The sequence below is a fragment of the Misgurnus anguillicaudatus genome, chromosome 23, assembly GCF_027580225.2.
Source record: "Misgurnus anguillicaudatus chromosome 23, ASM2758022v2, whole genome shotgun sequence".
NCBI lineage: Eukaryota > Metazoa > Chordata > Actinopteri > Cypriniformes > Cobitidae > Misgurnus > Misgurnus anguillicaudatus.
Genome location: NC_073359.2, coordinates 30,074,304 through 30,094,516, shown reverse-complemented (window position 1 = coordinate 30,094,516; position 20,213 = coordinate 30,074,304). Strand labels below are relative to the sequence as shown.

The 20,213-nt window shown below is 35.9% G+C and overlaps 1 protein-coding gene and 1 long non-coding RNA gene across 12 annotated transcripts in view; both read left to right on the top strand.

Annotated features, from left to right (window-relative positions):
- The window catches only part of LOC129453480 (uncharacterized), a 163,565-nt gene that overhangs the window by 108,067 nt on the left and 35,285 nt on the right, over window positions 1–20,213 (top strand). For 3 of the 11 annotated variants that reach the window (XR_012365665.1, XM_073861389.1, XM_073861388.1), the window contains exons 1-2: window positions 15,534–15,759; window positions 15,973–16,071. The exons of the other annotated variants lie outside the window; for them this stretch is intronic. The gene's annotated coding sequence lies outside the window, so the exon portion shown is untranslated. Of the gene's footprint in view, window positions 1–15,533; window positions 15,760–15,972; window positions 16,072–20,213 lie in introns of those variants that run through there. 11 annotated transcript variants of the gene reach the window in all.
- Window positions 17,426–19,204, top strand: LOC129421801 (uncharacterized). Its single transcript, XR_008637169.2, has 2 exons — window positions 17,426–18,214; window positions 19,112–19,204. It is a non-coding gene; the product is annotated as an uncharacterized lncRNA (long non-coding RNA).

Here is a 20,213-nt window from a genome sequence, read left to right as displayed (position 1 = left end):
AATAGAGAATACTGTTATTTAAAATTATAAACGAATATCTGATTATTTATTAATTTAGATGAAGATTAATGAGAGAGTTTTTTTTTTAAACAATTCGTTCTGTTCGCGCAAACGCTGTAGGCTATGGACATATTTAATAATGAGCTTAACAAGTTTTTTGTAATGCTTAATATGCTTTCTTAAATTCTTGCCAAAACAGATTTTTTTACTATTCTGTCTGCAGGTACTTGCGTGTCTGTGCGTTGCGTTTCGGATCTGTCAGTCAGTACGAGTCTTGTTGATCTTAATAACTTTTTAACATAAATCAGTCCCGAACTTTATCTCTCTTAATAACTTTTTAAACATCAAGCAAGTTCCGGATTTTAATTTCAAATTCCTGCATGTTTTTAAACCGAAACCAAGATGTCAGACATGACATGCATCTTAGTATTAATCATTTCACTCTCAGAAAACGTATTAGATGTTTAATTAATAGGGTATTTGAAAACATCCCACTCATTTAGACAGAATGGGTCATATATGTAATGTGCTGAAAGACACAATAAACGCTTACAGCGCTCTCAAGTTCAACGCAGATAGGCACAAGCTGTATGAGGGTTTGAAAATTAGAAGTTTGTTTTCCATGCCTATTATTAATGAGAATCAAGTTATTTGTCTTTTTGATAAAAACATGTGTAATATTATTTTTAATATTACACATTAAAAATTACACATAATATTTTTACAGTTATTTAAGTTATAATTATAATAAAAGCAAAAATTCATTTAAAATTGTAATACATATTTAATGCTAACTTTACTTACAAATTCAGAAAATATTTTTTACAGTGTATAAATAAAACGACATGAAGGAAGTTCATTCCAAAATGTAATGCGTCTAGTAGCAGCTACCACTGACACAGAAAGTCAAGAAATTAAAAACCACCCACCCCCAGGTCTGCCAATTCTTTGCCAACCCCCAATTCTAATCTCCTCTCAGCGAGCGAATCAAAAGAAAACCTTGCAGTTGCTTTGTTTAAACGCAAATCTAGGCCTACTACGCTGTAAGTTATTTTAAATGAATTTCTATAACTAAAATTAAGTGGATATCGGGTAACTTAATTTGACATAATCAGTTCACACGCCAAACCAAGCTATTTTTCACGCTGAGAAGTAAAAAATAAGTTTTCCTGCTATACAATTAATAAAGGAGGTGCTGGTATACACAGAGAATTCCTGTCGAGTTTAGCAGTACGGTTTTTAGGTGTGGTCAACTTTACGCAGCGCCGCAAGAGCAGACAAGCAGATGACATCAGAGTACCGCGAGAAATAAGGCGGAGGAGGTTGGTTTCAATCGCTCTCGCGGTACTCTGATGTCATCCACTCATGTTTGAGTCTGTATCAGATGAAAATACAGATTTTGAGGAACAACTTATTGTTTGGAGATTGTCAATGGACGTTTCTTAGTGGTAAGTTTGTTTTTCAGTATGGACCAAAACGCCAAATGCATAAAATAAAAATGTAGTAATATTGTAATGTCTTGGCATTGTATGTTTTCTAAAATGTTTAAAAATGAACAAATCAGTTGTGCGAAACTACACAGATATTTTTTTTAATGAAACATATTCAGTGGTTTCAGACAGTGCCTCATGGTGGTTCACTTTGCCCCACAGCCACCATTTTGGGAAAACTGCCTAGCTTAGTAATTCAGGCTAATCTTTAGCTAAATCATTCGCCTATCACCAATATTTATGGTATATTTAGACCTGAATAAATCTACTTTGACATAACCACCTGGTATGTATAAATTTTACTTTGATAGGATAGGATTTTTTTGTAAAAAAAAATCACTTTAATCATAACTCTTTAATTTGTCCTTCCCCTTAACATAGCCAAATATAAATTATGGTTGCTACCTGTATTTGTGGTCACACGGCTACAAATCTGTATGGTTGCCTAGATAAAGGCTTATTTTGCTCCACTCTCCTGTACTTTGTATTAAGAAACGGCTACAGAAGCCGGAGCGCGAGCTACAAACTACAGAGCGAGTGCGCGGGTGCACAATGGTGAAAGAGCAACACACGATGTAAATAACTAGACCAGTGCTCGCAGTACAGACACTTTATATTTTAGCGTACTGCGTACCTTCAATTCCTTTTGCGTGCCACCACTTCTCATGTTGCTGGTACCCTGCTGTAAAGAGTCAAAGGGCGTTTCTTTGTGGCGCTGCGCAGACAGTTCGGCACCGAAGACATCAAAGTACCGCGAGAGCAAGTCGAAATGTTACAAAATGGTCCGACTTTACCTTTGCTCTCGCGGTACTCTGATGTCAAACGCCGACCAGTCAGCGCCCCACCATTTAAAGTCGAACACACAAAGCGTCAAGGCCTGGGCCCGGTTTCTTTTTTTATTTTGCACTTATGAATGAACGATTACTCCAGAGCATTCGTAGATCTACGATGATTTTCAAGTGCAACTTACGTTACGAAGCTTTTGGGAAACAGCCCGTAATTCTAAGATGATTCGTACGATCGTTTTTACGATCTACTTAGCCTTACGATGCTTTTGGGAAACCCGGCCATGGTCATGACTTGCACACTGTGTGTTGCTTTAGTGTAATATAAAGTGCTTATTTGGTTTGGTGTATTTTGAGTGTGGCAGTCATTCTATTAAGCCCCAATCAATCACAAATCATCGCTTCTCCTATTTCTTAGTAGGTGAACTGAATCTAATCTGCTGTCATCTGCAGTTATATTTACAGAGACCAGTTAGATTTTAAGAACTTTTTTTGCCACTTTTAAAACTGTAAAACTAAATAAAAAATATCATATGATATGCCGAATGAGCATATAAACATATGTTTTCTTGTTCGCTCCACGGGTTTAAACGCCGTTTTTTTCCTAAAGAATAATGTTAAAACTTTATTGGTGGTGGTTGAGAATAATTTATATGGCAAAATAATTTTAGCGCAATATAAATGTATCATATTGTTATTCTTAATATAAGAGAATACTCATATATTTTTACAACACTTTTAAATTTAAAACATACATATAAAGATGCTTAGTACAATAGCTTTGCTTCTGACAACAAGTTTCTGTAATAAATCAGTAAATCAATCATAAAATGTTTTGACAGTGCCTAATAAAATGCTTGTCAAATCAAACAAAGCTGAAAGGTGTATAAAACCGCTTGAATTAACAATATCTGAACTGTGCTCTTTTGCATACCTCTACTTTTCTCATGTCTTTCTTTATACCACATTTATCTCTTTAAAATATTGCTACTTTTAGAAATAATTTGTTGGCATTTTTTTGTATACTGCACACTTTATACACTTTATATTTTACCAAACCCTGTTGCTGAAGGAGACGGACCGGAGCTCCGGCAAGGTGTGTTGTGGACCCGAGGAGGCGGAGCTGTGCTCCGGCCCAATTTAACCTATCTTTCTGGTACTTCCACTAACTGAGGTATCCGTCCTCCTTTGATGTCTGCCTGGTATGATTTTATTGGTCATCTAGGAATAATTTTCACTTTATTTTACCTAATGGGGCGCAGCGCAAACCCGTTGGTCTGTGACATCACACTACCGTGAGATCTATTCAAAAGCATGCTGTAGGCCTACTGTCTCGCGGTGCTAAGATGTCACATGCCGTCCGATCGGTCTGCGTGGCGCCGCAAGATCGTCAAACGAGCGCTGAGCATTGAGTCAAATAAGACAAGCGTCAGAAAATTACCGAGGTCCGGATGGCCATGCCCTTTGTTTTGCCTCAAAATGCAGACAAATAATGTTTTTAGTAAGGCATGTTTGTTAAAACTAATTTTATATTCTATTTAAACTAAGGCTTAGTCCTGGTTTACGCTTATAAAAAACCGTCCTACAGCTCCTGAGGGGGTGCTCTCTCACTATTCACATGTAAATAAAATGGTTAGAAACCGGTTTTTCTGGTTCTCATTGCAGGACTGTGCGGGGGGAGGGCATTCCGTTTTCATGTGGAGACACTTAACAAACACATTTGAAATACACCAAGTTCCAGATTACAAGCAACACCAAAACACATCACGTTTGGGAGCAGTGCATGTAGGCCCTACTGATTTGAGTATAATGGTAGAGTATTGTGTTGGACACTATTTCAAATTGTCCTGTTCTCCACACAAATAAAACACTGATGTGCATGTCCATAGATCTTAGAGTCATTGCTATCATTTTCACTTTGTGTTGGGTTAATTCCCTGACCAGACCTCGATCATTTTCTTACGCTCGTCTTATAATTTGACTCAACGCTCAGCGCTCGTGTGGCTTCTTCCTGCACCGCGCAGACCGATCGGCATGTGACGTCTTAGCAGAGGTGGGACAAAGTCAATAGGCTTGTTTGAGATGCAGCTTGCCTTGCCTGAAATTCAGACGAGAGCAGACGGCTGCAGTAAGGGGAGGAGTGAAAAAAGAGCTTTTAAGTCAGACACTTCACCAATCTCGCAGTCCAGTCGTCAGACAAACGTCAGCAGAGGCAGAGATCACGTTCGCGTATTTTATCGCGGATTAAATAGATGCAACTTAAATACCAATAAATGCATTTACATAAAGATTGTATAAGGAGAATCAACGAAGGTGAAATGTTCGTTACTGGAAAAGGTTACTTAGTAAATGTTGGGATGAATAAATCTAAGTCTAGTGGTAATACAAATTCGTTTCTGTTGTGTGAAATATAAACAGCTCACAGTTCAACACCAATACAAAAGTTTACAGGAATTCATTAAAAATATAAATGTCATAGTAAAGAACACTTAAATTAATATAAAAACTACTACAGGAATTAGAGTTTTTAGAAGTAAGAACTCATCAGCTGACATCCCCGGTCCAATGAGCATTAAGCTGTGTCGCCAGCAAGTCTTTTTCATTGTGCTTTTTGTCAATGCAGTCGGTGGAGAGCAACTGCGCCCGGCTGCAGAATCCAACGAGCCCCCCTCTCCTTCGTGAGTGTTTTTTTGGCACATGTCAGCATGACATCAGAGCAAGTCGGACGCAAGTCGGACACTTTTCTAACCGACATGCATCTTGCGCTGATCACCGGTGATAGATTCTGCGCAGAATTTGCTCATCTCAAACAAGCCTATTGTTATGCAAGTCACAAGTTTGCTCTAAGCAGACCTCTTGGTGATGTCAAAGTACCGCGAGAGCGATTCAAAGCGGATTTCTCCACGTGATAACTGGAATCGCTCTCGCGGTACTTTGCTGTCACTCGGCTGTGGGTTTTTGTAGCGCTACACCAGTCTGCTCCCCAGTCACTTTCGCGCCGCTATAGTAATTTCATATGCCGATTGGATCGCGCAGTTCGGCAGAAAGTCAAACACACCAAATATATAGCCTAATATGTATATGCATTTCAACCCGCTAAAGTAGCAAGTGTAGCATGCTAATGGAGCGGCGCGGCCGTGTGAATTTTTTGTGAAATGGGTCAGTTGCTGCTGATTCTTGCCATAGCTCCGTTGCCCAAATGCGCACGCATACGGTGCCATGTCATCATTGTGTACAAACAGTTAAATGGTCTATTAAGTTTTAAGATGAAGTCAAAATGAAACCGAGATGACCAATAAAATCAAACCAGTCAGACAGAGGTGCAACACAGGTCAGATGCGCAGTTAGTGGTAGTGCAAGAAAGATGTAGCCTAAGTAATCAAACGCTGACTATTATATACAGCAGTTTAATGACGAGAAATGTGAAACCGCAGTGACTGTCAAGGTGACAGGACAAGAAACATTACTGCAGTTGAGCACATATGGGTGTCCAGATTTAATGCGCTGCTCTTACTCCCTTCAGTAATTCACTTTCCGTTATTCAGCGTGTTTATTAACAAAATTCAACGCCACCCTTTAATTCTTGAAGATATGTTTTTTTACTGTATAATGATTAGATTCACTGTGTTGTGCTGCTATAAGCTTGAACTTGAAAACGATGCATCACGTGCGCGGTACAACGCTTCATCCACCCGTAGTGCGCGTGCACGGAGTTTAAATGTTCATATTTTGGCTTGAACATTTTATTGCATTTAGTCCTAAGGCCTACCTGTTAAAGTCATTAAAGTTAATTAAATAACAAAAGAAGAGAAAGTGTGCAGCAGTGTGCCCAGGATGGTAAAATAATTATTACAATGTATTCCTAATGACCAACAAAAGTTTTCTGCATACTAATATGGTTTGAAATCTATAGGTATTTGATTCTTTGGTTTTCTGATTTATTAAAATTCATATATGTAGAGCAGGGAAATAAGAAGTTTTTTTCCTGGGGTGCATGCCCTAGAAAATACTTATATGGACCTCGGTATTTATAAAATCATGCAACGCGGCGTGTTTGTCTTTATACATGTTATGAAATTTATTATTTTAAACACACATTTCACAAAGTATATATTGTAAGTGTAAATATTCATAAACTCAACACTTCCGAGGCGTTTTTCTAAAAAATAATGTTTAAACTTTATTGGTGGTGGTTGAGAATAATTCCTCTTTCCATATGTAACGCATTTTAGCGCAATATGTAAATGTATCATATTGTTATTCTTAATATATAAGAATACTAATATATTTTTTTACAACATTTATAACATTATATATATATATATATATATATATATATATATATATATATATATATATAGAGAGAGAGAGAGAGAGAGAGAGAGAGAGAGAGAGAGAGAGAGAGATGCTTAGTACAATAGCTTTGCTTCATAGAAGTTTCTGTAATAAATCATTAAATCAATCACAAAACGTGTTGACAGTGGCAAATAAAATTCTTGTTAATTTAAACAAGGCAGAAAGGTGTATAAAACCGCTTTAATTAACAATATCTGAACTGTGCTCTTTGGCACACTTCTAATTTTCTCATGTCATAATTTATAATTATTCATTAGATTTAATATAAATACGTTTTGAAAAGTGTTGAATGCGAACGTGTAAGATATCTGAAAGGCGACGCAGCGTGTTTGTCTCTACAGCCACATGTTATAAAATTATTACACACACATTTCACAAAGTACATATTGTAAGTGTAAATATTCATAAACTCAATATTTCTGAGGTGTTTTTCGTCCGCAAAAGGCACAGTTTCTCTGTTCGCTATTTTATTAGATGTAGCCTACGTCTTAATAATAACATAAAAATATCTGTTATGAGAAGAATTCCTCTTTCCATATGTAAAGCATTTTAGCGGAGTATAAATGTATCATATTGTTATTCTTAAAATATAAGAATACTACTATATTTTTTACAACGTTTTAAACTTTAAAACATGTCTTTTTTATACCACATTAATCTCTTTAAAATATTGATACTTTTTTGAAAAACTGACAATTATAAATATTATGAACAAACAATGAAACGGTGTCAAAATTCGACAACACAAATAATTAAGATATTCATTGTAAATAGCAACCCTATATCACGAGTCGCGTTTATTAGGCTCACACTAAATTATCTGTTGCACTTACTATAAATGCGCATTGCACGTACAGTCATCTTAATATTTGTATGCGCTGTTATGCTGGCAAGAAGGGGTTGACATATCACTTCAAAAACAGCAATTCAATGTAAAATATTCAGCAATGCCCTTATTAACTTCTGGAAACAACGGCAATGACGATGTTTTTATGCGCCACCTGGTGGATATTCTTTGAAGCGAAACACATTAAGGGAAAGGGAAAAGTAGCCCCCCCCCGAAAGCACTTGCAGAATGCTGCGGGACTCTGCGAGACGAATTGGCGAATGCCGCGGGAGAAAACGCGCGTTTTTAAAGGCCACATCTGTAAGAGGGATTTATGACTATTAACTTACAGTGGAGATTTTCACACTGTGTTTAATTCTAACTTCTGTTTCAACCTGATTTAACTGCAGGTAAATCAATACACTTGCCATATTGAGCTGAGACAACACATCTGTACATCATTTCAGATATTTGATGGGTTTTATAAAAACATTGATTTAGACATACATGACAACTACATCACTGATATCTCACATAGAGTTTAATACACTGACTAAATATTTATTGAGTTAGTAGCACCAATATTAAAGGTAACGTATTTCGTGATCACATTTTTCAACTTTAGTTCACAACTTTAGTTAGTGTGTATGGTTGCTGTTAGAGCATAAGAAATGCCTGCAAAATTAATCTTAAAGTTCCCTGCAAGGCGACAGAATTCGCCTTTCAAAGCCTACAGCCTTTCGCTTTGGACTACAGCCCTCTATTTCCTGCTTTAAAGACGTCAATATAAACGTTCTTGACTAAACTCCGCCCACAGGAATATGTCAGTCGCCAGCTAAGCTCAAACGGCTCTGGCTAAGCTAAGCTGCTATCGAATCACAACACACTAAACAAACTACACAATCAGAACCCAATACATATTTCTGAAGGAGGGACTTCATAGAACAAGAAAGACGTCAGCCCGTTTTAAGGACAGTGAAAACAGTAGTATAGAAATAAGTAAATTGTGTTAAAAATACCGCGTTTTTACACATGAAACATGAACACATGTTATATTGCACACTGTAAACACAATCAAAGCTTCAAAAACACAGGAAAATTGGACCTTTAAAGACATTTACCCATTCATCATCTAGATGTTATAGTTGTGTTTATATTTATATACTGACAGAGAATCTGAAAGATTGAGTTAATAAACAGAAATTCATTTATGAGAATATGAGCTGATGTTTTTAATCAGTAAATAAGACACTTAATAGATGAAAATCACCTGAATTGATTTCATTTCTGTGTTTCTGTCTGCTGCTGTTACAGGTGAAACAAAAACACTGGAAGTGGATGAAAAGAAATCTGTCAATCTGAAGACTGAAGTTGCTGACATAAAGACAGATGATCTAATAGAGTGGACATTTGGAGAAACTCTCATAGCTGAAATCAATTCTACCAAAAATATCTTCAATACATCTAATGATGATCTATTCAGAGATAAACTGAAGCTGAATCATCAGACTGGAGATCTCAAGATCAATGACATCAGACAGAAACACACTGGAGTTTATAAACTGAAGATCATCAGAGATGGAGAAAACTCAGACAGGCGATTCATAGTGTTTGTCAAAGGTGAGTAACTGAAATGTTTCTGTGATTTTATTAACTATAATAATAATCTGTACTCTGTTGACAGTATATTGTCAGATTTTAGTGGAGATTTTCAAACTGTGTTTAACTTATCTTTTGTTCAAACCTTTTCTTATCTGACAATTCTAAAAAAAAAACTCTCTGCTACAGAAAACTTTTACCTACACTTTATTAATATCTGTAAATCAATATATTTAATAAGCATTTCATTTACAAATGACAACACGGCAGTTTCTTAATTGTTTAAACTGTTGTACATGACTTATTAAGCTATTTACAAAAAGTCACTTTGTCACAATTCATCTCATTTAACCTGTTATGAACAAAAGGACCTGTGTGCTGTTTTAAGTGACTGAAAAGAAAAACATTAATAATATATCCACTTAATGCAACAGCACTTCACTATTTGCATTGCATCTGTTTCTCATGCACTAGATTAATCACTTACTTATTTCTTTCTTGAACTATTAGAATACAAACAAGATCTGTCTCTCATTCAGACTAAATCATCTGATGTTGTGCTCATTCACTGCTCGTTTTGCTTTATTTGCTTTTTAGTTGCAGGAGGAAGCTAGAGTCTAAACTGGTTTACTGGTTTTAGCTGGTTTAATCTTCTCATCACAGCCTTGCCAACAAAGACCAGCATGAGCAGCTAAAACATGTTCAACTCTAAAGTCAACCTGTAAAAAACTAGCTTAACCAGGCTGGGATACCAACTAAAATTTCTTCACAAACTAGTATTAAGATTGTATGAAGGGTTAAATAGAGATTGTGATCTTTTAACCATTAATTGCAGCTTTTAACTGCATGTAGAGCAACATTTCACACTTGCGGTTTTTAATAGGATAATACCACATTGATTTAACCCTGTGTATCAGAGACTTCACTATCTGAGAGAAATGTTAAACTGTGACATCAGTTAGTTATGTTAATCCAATTTTTAAACTGTGTGTGTGTGTGTGTGTGTGTGTGTGTGTGTGTGTGTGTGTGTGTGTGTGTGTGTGTGTGTGTGTGTGTGTGTGTGTGTTAAATTTTTCTTGTTCCCATTTGATGTTAAATCAGTAGTAGGGATTTTATCTCTGTTTCTTACAGGTATCGAGAGAGAAAATTCAGAGGGGAAGACAGGAAAAGATTTAAAGGAGAAGACAGAAAAAGATTCAGAGAAGACGACAGGAGAAGATTCAGAGAAGACAACAGGAAAAGATTAAAAGGTTTAAATGATGCTTGATGAATTTGACTGTCACCTTCAATAGGCAGTCAACCCTTCGCCGTGAGCTTGATTGACATGCGACCTAACCAATCATAATACTGATATTATTGCCATTCACAACTTTTGTCCAAAAGACAAACCACAGAGTATATTTAAACCTTACGCATGCTACGCAATTTTAAATAACTCTTTGGGATTGTCTCTCATTGCAGTACTGTAAACTGATATCAGGTCATTAAAGCAATGTGACATCGTGGAGTTCTGACAATTAAAACTTTATAGGCTAAAGAAGACTCGTCTGGAGTTATACCTCATAGACACAGTGCAGGACTTCATCCCTAAACATCTGTTAGTGCCAGAATTTGATCAGAGGTTAAATTTGACCGTAATGGTCATGATCACTGTTTTCCCGTTCCCTAAACCTGCAGTTCCAACACCCATACATACAGAGACTGGATGTAACCGATCGGCGAGATTAGCCGCGTGCAGGCGAGGAGGAGCTGAAAACGGAGACGTGAAGTCGGACGCGTTGTGGTTCCCATAGTTTGCGGCGTTTACGTCAGGCATGGCTGATCACGTGCCGTTTGCTTGCTTTATCGCAATAAACATGATTTGTAAGATGTAAACTACATAAAAAGTGAATTATACTGTTTTGAATGTCCGTGTATGAGCATGAGTGGAACTGAAGAGGCTTACATCATCTGTTTTTACAAGAATAAAGTTCAAAATAAGCATAAATTATTTGAATACCAATAAAGTGGGGTCTACGTTTTTTCACTTCTATTTCCATTTTATTTTGATGAAGATGACATAATATAACATCGCGACTACATTAAAAGAGCTTTAACTGTTACAAAAAATACAGATTTGTGAGCATTTGTGGAACTGAGGGCGTGAAAATAAGCACGAAACACACGTGATTGTTGTCATGTGGTGAATCCGACCAATGGTGAAACAGCTGTGTCGTCATTACAGCCTATGCAGCTCCTCTCCGCGAACTGCGCTGGCGCGAACTGCGCTGGCTAACTCAGGGGGCTGATCTCGAATCGCTCTCGCGGTACTCTAAAACCATATGACACAGTCACGTGCCTGCAGCGCGAGCTGAAGTCGGACAAAAGTACTAACCAGAATGCACTGCTTCAAGTCAGCCGCCGATCGGTCTGCGCAGCGCCGCATGAAGTCGAACACACCTAACGACACAAGAACTGACATTACGTCGTGTAGCCAATCAGCAGTAAGGGGCGTGTCTACTAAATGACGTTGCCTGGGTTGCATATTTGTGGGGTGGGTCTATTAAAAGAAGATCCAGATTCTATTTGGGTAGGGGCGTGTATGTTTAGGTGATTTCAAATGTCAACATTAGCTTTCAGAGATCATGCACCCCACCTTTAAGACTGAACGCGCAGACAAACTAGTGTTTATTAAAAGATGTTTATCACAGCTGCTTCCTCTCTAAACAACTTTTATCTGTCATCTCTGTTTCTTACAGCTTTCAGATGAGGAGATTAAGTGAGGAAGAGTGAAGAAGATTTAGTGGAGAAAGAGAGATTCGGACATTGTGGCCTAATAACAGTCATCAGCAGTGATCTTCCTTTAGCAACACCATCAATATTACAAACACATCAGCATCACATCACTTATAACTAGAGATTTAGTCACTATCTCGAGACCGGTTTCTGCCTTCTCGGACTCGTCTCGGACTTGTTCCTTCAAAGACTCGGTCGTGACTCGGTCTCTGACCACAGTGAGAGGAGAAGGACTCGCATTTTCAGACCGAGTCCTCGAGACCAATGCGTTTTTATGTTCATATAAAAAAACCACACAACACATAACAATAATAATAAAATGCAATGTTGACGGGCATTATTTGAAAATGACATCCCATGGTGCAATGCAAAGATACTGCCGTCAGAGCCGTTTATTTATCTCTAGAAAAATAGGCATAAGATGATGCATGTGGTAGGGAATTTTTTAATGATAGTAAAAGCATATTCCATATTAAGACGTTAAGACTGCTCCTCTAAACAATTCACAATCTAGCTTAGTTCTAACTGGGGTGATGTTAAATCATGAATATGAAAACTGACATGTTTTATGGACTCGGTCTCAACTCAGACTTGCTTCTTTAAAGACTCGGTTTTGACTCGGACTTGCTTCCTCAAAGACTCGGTCTTGACTCGACTCGACTCTATTTGAAAACCAACGGACTCGGTCTCGACCCTTCAAAGACTCGGTCTTGACTTGGACTCAGCATACCAAGGTGTAGAAGTAGTACACTTCCATAGTGTACTTAAATTGCTTTATTTTCGACACCATAAATATGAACTAAAATGTGCTAAAAATGTATTTAAGAGGTGTATTTGAATACCACTTGTAGTAAACTTGAAACCGTCTTTGTATGAAAGTTTAGTTCAAGTTTAATACAAGTGTTAACTAAATACAATTTTTAATACAGAGATAGTATGTTAAAAGTGCATTTTAGTTCAAATTCATGGTGTCTCAAAATAGCACAGTGAAGTACACTTAGATAATCTTAAAAACATCTTAAAAAGTATTTTTAGTATATTAAGTACAAAGTTAGTGCGCGAAAATAAAGCACTTTAAGTACACTATAGTAGTGTACTACTTTTCACCAGGGTAGGCAATCTCGTCCCCATCACTACTTATAACATCGCCCTCATATCAATGAGTTAAAAACAATCCACCTGTGTGTGCTTGTGAACCAAAGGAAATTATTTCCTTTTGATTTGCAGTTTTCAATAGCTTGCATTGCATAAATGAAGTTAATAGAAAAGTAAGTACATTATACATAAAAGTTAAGTTAAGTAAATTAAATTAAAAGTTTGTTCCGCTGATCTACAAACAACAAACTACTATAAACTTTTACATTTATGTTTAAACATAAATAATATCTGTAGATGCAGTCATTGTCTACTGCATGTATTATTTGCACTGCATGTATTATTTGCTGTTTCATGTAACTTTACCAGTGCTATAAAAACAAATATCTAAATACCTAACGTTCAGTATATCTAACATATGTACTACAGCAGTATTTCACTGACTGATGTTTGTCATCTTGTTGATATTAGTTGACATCAAAAGTCTCTCTCCCTGTGTCCAAGTATTCATACTTTACTCATGTACAGTATGCAAAACTATAAGTGTTTAAATGAGTAAATGTGAACCTGCAGATAAAACTGTGTGTTATTGTTACCCTGATGATCTGCTGATCTTCACTTCTAGTTAGTATCTATCCAGTGGTCAGTTTTCTATCCCATAATGCCACAGGGGCAGAGGAGCCATCAAAATCATTAAGTGAAACAAACATAAATATCTGTAAACTTGAATCATTTGAGTGTGTTGTTGTGTATTTGTGTTGTGTTCCTGTAGTTTAAGTGATAGCGCGTGACGCTAGCAGCAGCTTAATGTCTCTCTTATTAGTTTATTAGTGACTATTAGCAGATATAGTCGTGCATAAATGCTTTTATGTTCAAATGTAAGAGCTACATGTAACAAAAACATTATTCCTGTGATTAATATTGCTCTGATCAACTTATTTTTAACATATATGTATTGATACTAATCACCTGTGTACCTGAAGCATGACCTTTATTGAGAAGTAAATAGTGTTGATACTCTGTAAAGTTCACAGATTCAGCTCATGTATCTCATGTGTCTCAGTCTAAAGAGAGAAAGTGTTTGTGTTGAAGAATCCAGAAATCAGATTTTAATGATTCAGTGTTATATTGACTGATAGATTATGTGTTATGTGTTAGACTTGTTTGATTTTATGAAGGTTTTCACCAGATCACTAAATTATTTTAGCTTTTTTTTTAAAGCTTTGCCAAACGTTTATATTCTAAACTATGTGACTTGTTTTATTATCATTGTCACAATTAGTAAATAACTACAAATATTAATTTTGTTATTAATAATGTTTTTATCATATAGATTTGGTCTCAGGGAATGTTAATCTAATGTCTTAAATTTAATTTGAATGTAGACTGAATCTGTTTTCATGTTAACTCAGATCAGATGATCATCTGTACGTGCATTATACAATCTTTTCGCTCTGCATGATGCATAGATTTATAGCAGTTAATTTAAAGCTTGCACTAAACCAAATAATAAAAATAATAAAGTCCACTTTAATCTCTGTCTAGTTACTGTTCTCTAAACAGTGTATTGTAACATGATTATAACAAATCACTTAAGTTATAATCCTCATGTTGTTAAATAAAAGCATCTGATAAAAGTCACAGCGCTGTTTTATGTGGTGAGAAATTTTATAAAATAATCTCACTTTTACTTACTTATTTTCTTACTTCATTTTGCTCATCAAGAAAATACATCTTATTTTAAGAATTTTTAGATATTTCTACTGAAAACAAGACAAAAATACTAAGTAAAAAGTCATTTTTTTGCCGTGTTCATTGTAATATTTGTTTATAACTCTTTCAGGTTCTATGTTACAGGTTGTTTTTTGTTTTAAAGAAAACATACAAGGAAATAAACAAATAGCCAAAGACAAAGTCATATATCTACTGTATTAATTTTGAGAAAAATAAATGAATTGGTTTTGGACACAAAATGGCGCAAAAGTCAAATTTACTGATTACATTACAACGTCAATTGAAAATATTTTTACTGTTGTTCGTTTATTTGACCACAATGAGGCCCTTTATAATATAGACGGTTAATAAAGGCCTTTATTATGTACCTCCATAGTTGTGAATATCTGCTGTGGACACAAGATGGCGCTCTACTACTGTTATATGTGTGACTGTGTAAATAAACTTTACACGAGTATTCAAACGCTGTTTTAATTTACTATCAAAGCACGCTTATGTGTTATTATGTTGTGAATGTAGTTTAATTTGAGGAACTTGACATCAATGTCGAATTTATTTGTTGAACAGGCAGAATAATCTCCGCGAATCAGACCGAGGTGGGTTCTAGCTAGATGGGATACAGCTACGGCCTAAATCTCGCGAGATGTTGAATTTGGGGTTTGGTTTATGGCTAGGATTAGGATGAAAACAGCGGTTCTGGCTAGATGGGATACATATTCTACATAAATCTAGCGAAATGTTGGCTCCAAGGTTAGGTTTGGGTGTAGCATTAAGGATGTAGATAAGGATAAAAACGGCGTCCATCTGACGAAATTGGTCGTTGCTGTATCCCTTCTAGCCACAACCGCGCCTGCGCTCATCGGTGGAGTCCCCTCAGCAGCACAACATCCTGCAGCATGACTTCTTTAGGAAACTGAGGTAAAACTGAGGGAAACAAACGATTATCTGCTGAAATTAAAGTCAACTGGAATCGAAAGTGACCAGACTAAGTAACAAAGTTACGGTTTAACTTAAAAAAACAAAACAAAATAAGACATTAATCATAAAAAGAGCTGCTGTGAGACTGACTGAACAGATTCAACAAGACATCAACAATCAGGTAACGTTATGTTGAATTAAAACAAAACCCTTGCAAAAACATCAGATAATTAGCATGTATTGAATTTATTATTAGAATATTAGATTTAATGGTTATATTTGATATTTGATTGTGTTGTTTCACCAACAGATGACTTTTCTATTTAATGTTTCTTTTTTATCATTTCTATGGTTTGCTTCAGAAATATTGATCTGTTGATGATATTTTGACCAGAGTTGTAATAAAAGGTTCATCTTCCTCGTGTGATGGTTTCAGAGGTCAGCTATCTTCATCAGTTTGTGTCTGTAGTCTCTATCAACATCTCTTATAAAGGTGAGAGTTTTACTTTAAACCACCATGATTGATAATTTTAGGCTTCACCTTTGACCTTTTCCTCAGTCATCAGTTCAGCTCTTTAACAAACACAAGAGTTACAGGGTGACTTTTACAATAGAAGTAAATGAGACAGTACGTAAACATTACACTATATAGTTTCAGATTTAAGCTACAAAATGTAACACTACGGGGCGGTTTCCCGGACCAGGATTAGCTTAATCCAGGACTGGCCTTAGTTTAATTAGGAAATGTAACTAGTTTTAACAAAAATGCCTTACTAAAAACATTACCTGTGTGCATTTTGAGGTAAAACAAAGGGCACCGATGTATTTTAAGATATGTCAGTGCAAGTTGTTTTCAGTTTGGAGAGCTCTTAAAAGTGTTTAAGTCTAGGACTAGTCTAATCGCTGTCCGGGTAACCGCCCCTATGTGTTTAAATTTAATAGGTACACACTTCTCATGTAAAGTCATATTAATCCAAGTTGTTGTGTACAACTTTGGATATATAACTTTACACACGATGATATTGATTTCATCACACAAAAGTAATGTTGTAAAAATTTTAAACATTTGTGAAATTGTCATATTTGAAAAAAATGGTCCCAGATTTGTATTAACATGAATAATGAAACTGTGAAAGATTTTTTTGTCAAGTTTTAAGTGCTTATATAATGATCTCTGGCAGCTGTGAAATGTGTTTATATTGATCACAATCAGATCTGATCATGAAGAGGTGAAATCCTGTAGTGTACACTAGATGACTCTCTAGTCAACAGTATAGATTAAATACTAAGGGATGTAGTGATCTTAACAGCATGCCATATTTTGTTTATTGTATGGTTCGGTGTTATTTACATCTTTCGCAGCTGCTATCATTGCTACTGTAAAAATACAGTTATATTAATGCATGTTTATGTTAGGGCTGCACAATTCATGCTAAAATGTGAATCACAATTTTTCTCCATGGGAATTGAGATCCCGATTCTCTCACCCGATTCTCATTTTTTTTTTTACAAAAACATTATTATGCACTTAACTCATTATAGTTATAGTAACGTCTCTTTTAAAAGTTTTTTTCCTTATTTTATACCCCTTAAAATTTAGAGTAATTTAAAATATATTAGCTGTTAAATAGCACCTATAGTACTATCAATCTGGCCAACCTTAAAACTTTAAAAACACTAAACCTTTAAAAGACTAAACGATCAACATTTTGAAGCATCAGAGAGAAACGCAGACATGTTACAATGTTCCCCTCGTGCTGAAACCCCTTTCTAATGGGGAACTTGTGGCGGTGACACAGAGGCCGTTTCTCAATCTGAAGGCTGCAGCCTCTTGAGGTTGCATTTCAAAGCTGCGTATCATAATTTCAGAATATTAACAATTAACGTTATAAAGTTGACTATAGGCTCTGTGCACGCAACTAAGGAGTTCTACTTCCGCCGCCTTGAGTGTAGGGCCGACCGTTTCCGGTGTTGTGTCGAACTCAGTTCCCCCTATGTTTCCCTTTAGTGTAGTGCTTTTATAGCGTTTTCATCACGTTACATTTAGAAAGATTAAAGATTTGAATTGGTTATACTAAAAAGGCATAATATCATGTATTTTATAATACAATTTATTAAATATTTCATACATTTGACAGTTTTCTATTAGGGTGTTTCTTTTAAAATATAGGCTGTCTTTTTCTTTTTTTTTCTTTACTGGTTGTTTTAAAAATGTAATGTTTGCATACATAATTAAATAAATATTATACATATAATATGATTCATACTGTAAAAATAATTGACTTACCATTAAGAACAATACAGATACATTACAGAAATGCACACATATACATCTCAGTAGCCATTAAAACTTTAAATATATAAATAATAAAACCTATAACGTGATGGAAGCGCCATAAAGGCACTACACTGAAGGGAAAAATAGGGGGAACATAGGGGGAACAGACTTCGACACAACACCGGTCTTAAGATATGAAGTAAGGATGATATGAATCATGGCGCTGTTTTACACCCAATTTCTGCAAGATCTACCAAAGTTAACAATTACCGACGATCACCGGCTAGTACAAGCGGCATGCTCAGCCCCGAGGAGCAAAAAGGAAAAGGATTATTAAGTTACATCGACAACTATGAAGGTAAGTAATAGCATAAGCTAACTGCCTTACTAGCTAGCGCTAACAGTTTGTAAACGTTAGTACTGACTGACTTTGACAACTTGACAGGCTATTTGATCCTGTGCAATGGGTTTTGATGTTTTACGATTACGTGTATGCATAACATGATGAATGATGTCCAAACCCTCACAGTTTCAAACAAAGATTCATAAGGGAGGGTGAGCGTCAGCGTCAGGGCTATTTGCTACAGGCTACGAGAACCTCCGAGTAGGAGTAAAAAAAGTGTTCATCAGTTCAAATTCTTAATCAGGTTTATGTTTTGTAGTTTTGATTTACCTAAGGGAGATAACGTTAACCTGTAACGTAGGATTCTAATAAGCCTATCTGGCTGGTGTTTTGCAACAGGTTGCATGTATTGTAACATTTGCAAATCGAATCTTAACGTTAGCAGCTATTTGTGTGTAGTATGACATGACTAGGTTATTTCTTTTTTTTTTTTTCCGTTTTGCAACCATGTGATGCAAAATGACGAATAAATTACCTTAACATACACATAGCTTTCATGGAAACCACAGAACTTGGTTCTGACGGCTGCTGTTATTTACTGTATGGTTATATAAACCATGTACAGTCAGTTATCTTTAAGGTTCATTGGCCATTGGTATTCCAGTACTGATTTTGCTTTCAGTGTTTTTATAAAACAATATAAAAATTGTAAATTGAGACAGGTGATTTATTTGGGTGTCCTTAGATTACAGTATTGTTTACAGTGTTATGCAATTGATAACCTGACATGATTTAGCCTATTTCCATAACTGGACCACTACTTACCTGATCAGTTTACTCATTTTCTGTGAAGTATTGAAATTGTGTCCTGATTCTGAATGTGAAAATGACATATATTTTGTTAATGTTTAGATTGTCTTTGACGACTGCTCACCAGTTGACATTTCAGTGGCAGACTGTTCCTGTGTGGCTGGAAGAGCACCCGACTGAGAGCCCACTCTTCCGACTGATGGAAAAGAAATGTACCAACGCAAAGAGCCATGTAGACTGTAGCTCCTTGAAAATGCCTGTGTAACGATGAAATTAAGCAGACTCACAGCTACTACTGGCAGGTGCAAGGCCAGCCATCACTTGCAGTGATGCAGTGATGTGATTTTGGTGTTTTTGCAGAGGAGGATTTTTTCATACAACACATTTACTGAGAGACTGTGAGGTGGCTATAATAACCATAAGGGAGATTATTTACATGGATGTTTGAATCACTTATGGCATGTAATTTGATTAATATGCACTAAATTTTTCCTCTTTAATAAATATATTACTTTAATGTGCTCTATGTGTGGCTTCCTCTTAATGCTATCAGGTCAAGTGTATAAAGCAATGCGTAACTTTCCTTAGTTGAAACGTGTAACTGTCCATCTCATAAGTTTTGGAGAATGAGGTTTAAAGGGTTCATATACATGTATACTGTTGTTTAAAAAATATATTTTTAATAATGTGAAAGATGTAAACAAAATATTGTTTCATTAATCAATTCTGATAAGTAAATGTCTAACAAAATCATAGAACATTAATTAGTATTTACAAGAAATTATTGCAAATAGAAACATTCATATAGTATTTATATTAAAACATTTTAGAAATGCATTTATTATTAGAAGGTTTTTTAAGTATAAAAGAGTCAAGTCTGGTGTAAGAGAGCCGGTTTGCTTCTTTTATTAATCTCCTCAACCCCTTAGTAGTCACTACGAAAGATGCCAGCTACACGTACATACAGGTAGGGTTGAAGCTGTCCCTATGGATCTTGACTTACCGCAGTATATACAGGACTGAAAACGTATCTCTGCGTTATTATAACGTGACGAATGGGAACACAACAATCTAATGCTGACTTTTTTACCTGTTGGAAGGCCAATCGCCTTTCTCTAAACATATCTCTTTGTCGCTGTTGTCTCTCTGTCTACCGCTCTCGCTGTCAGATCACCGCACCGGAAGTACTGAGCCTCACAGTCAA